Below are 2,500 nucleotides of genomic sequence, written 5' to 3' on the forward strand. Positions count from 1 at the left end.
AAAATAAAAGGTAAACAGAGGAAATAGATAAATATGTGACATAGGTAGGACTACAATTGACTCCTTGGTGATTGAAGTGGAGCCATCTATTGGCAAAACAAAAACAAATATTAAACGAAAACTACGTTGGGCGTACCATGTCAGTCATGTCATCCCATCACAATAAATCAGACAAGATGATATAGAGGATTATATTTTACCCCTTCAAGTGCCCGATAAACATAAATGATAAAAAAGCCCATAATTAATGATAACAATATTCCACATCAATAATTTGACAATTCTAAACCAATATTATTATCATTATCAATAACAGTAATGATGATAAAAAGAAATATATATAATGACAGCATTCAGTGTGCATAATAACGCTACGAAAGAAAATAATTATAAAATAATAACGGTAGAAACACATTTAAGTTAAGCGAAATTGTAATAACAATAGAGATAATGGGAATATTAATCACCATCAACATGACAACATTACAACAGCAATGATACATATGAGTAACAATTATAACAATAATGATGATGAGACTACTACTATAAATGGTGATGATAGTAATAATGATGATAATAATGATTATTGTTATAGTGAAAATAATAATTGCGAAAATACTTATAATAATATCAAATAACGATAATAATAAAAACAACAACAATAATAACAATAATAATAATAATAAAAATGATAATGATAATAATAATAATAATAATAATAATAATAATAATAATAATAATAATAATAATAATAACGATAACAACAATAATAATGATAATAATAATTATAACAATTATAGCAAATAATAATTATGATGATGACAACAACAATAACAACTACAATAAAAAATAATATTGATGAATAATAATATTAAAAAGATAAAAATTATAATAATAATAATAATAATAATAATAACAATGATAATACCCTCTTCAACGCCCTTTCCCCGTCAAATAGTGGTGTTAATAATAAAACGATCTATTCAGTGAATTATACTTGCCGCAAAGAAGAAGAATGATAATAATGATAACAATAACAACAACAATAATAATGATAGTGATTGTACTAAGAATAGTAAAAACAACTAATTTATATATAAAGATATATAGAGAGAGAGATAACGAGAGAGAGAGAGAGAGAGAGAGAGAGAGAGAGAAGAGAGAGAGAGAGAGAGAGAGAGAGAGAGGGCAGAGACAGAGACGAGACAGGCAGACAGAGAGAGAGAGAGAGAGAGGGAGAGAGAGAGAGAGAGAGAGAGAGAGAGAGAGAGAGAGAGAGAGAGAGAGAGAGAGAGACAGACAGACAGACAGACAGACAGACAGACAGACAGACAGAGAGACAGACAGACAGAGACAGAGAGACAAACAGACAGACAGAGACAGACAAAGACAGAGACAATATCCGAGAAACAAACAGACAGGCACAGTACCAACCAGCCAACCATCGACCCAACCACCCATACAGACCAATGCCCATAACAAGCAGTCAGATGAACAGGGGCCCAAGAATTGAAGAAAATACAACCCTCTCCTACTACGTGTTAACTAAAGATCCCCATTAGCCTATCTCTGGTACATGGATGAGGCCAAAATACCGCAAAAGGCTGATGTTATTGTTTACGTTCTAGTGTCGTTGCGTAAGGAGGCAACGGCCGTTAAAGTTAGTACTGTGTGCGCGCCATGGTGGTTGCGGTGGTGAAAGTGATGGTGGTTGTGGTGGTGGTGAAGATGGTGATGGTGAGAGTGATGGTGATGATGATGGTGGTGGTGGTGAAGGTGGTCGGGTGGTGGTGATAGTGATGGTGGTTGTGGTGGTGGTGAAGGTGGTGATGGTGAAAGTGATGGTGGTGGTGATGGTGGTGGTGATGGTGATGATGATGATGATGGTGGTGGTGATGGTGATGATGATGATGGTGGTGGTGATGGTGATGATGGTGATGATTATGGTGGTGATAGAGATGATGGTGAAGGTGGTCGGGTGGTGGTGATAGTGATGGTGGTGGTGCTAGTGATGATGTTGAAAGTGTTGATCATTATCATGATGATAAAACCAATAATTATAATAATTACCATAATGATCATTATTATTTTAATGATAATAATGATAATGATAATATTAATGATAATTATAATAATAACAACAATATTGACAATAACAAAAATAACGATAATAATAATAACAACAACAATAACAAAAATAACGATAATAATAACAACAACAACAATAACATCAACAATAATAATGTCATAATTATTCTTACCATCATCAATGTGATATAACAATAACAATAATAACAATATAACAGTATAATATAATATATATAATATGATATGATATATAATATAATATGATATAATATGATATAATATATAATATAATATAATATAATATGATATAACAGTAATAATAAATAATGATAAAACATTCAATTCATAACAAAGTACAACATCACTTTGCATCTTCCTTTTAGAGCCAGAAGTTCGGTTTGAAATATTTTGA

The 2,500-nt window shown here is 31.7% G+C and overlaps 1 protein-coding gene across 1 annotated transcript in view; it reads right to left on the bottom strand.

The window, feature by feature from the left end:
- The window catches only part of LOC113806022 (microtubule-associated serine/threonine-protein kinase 3), a gene marked incomplete in the record, with an annotated part of 279,433 nt that overhangs the window by 163,506 nt on the left and 113,427 nt on the right, over positions 1-2,500 (bottom strand).

This window comes from Penaeus vannamei, chromosome 2, assembly GCF_042767895.1.
Source record: "Penaeus vannamei isolate JL-2024 chromosome 2, ASM4276789v1, whole genome shotgun sequence".
Taxonomy (NCBI): Eukaryota; Metazoa; Arthropoda; class Malacostraca; order Decapoda; family Penaeidae; genus Penaeus; species Penaeus vannamei.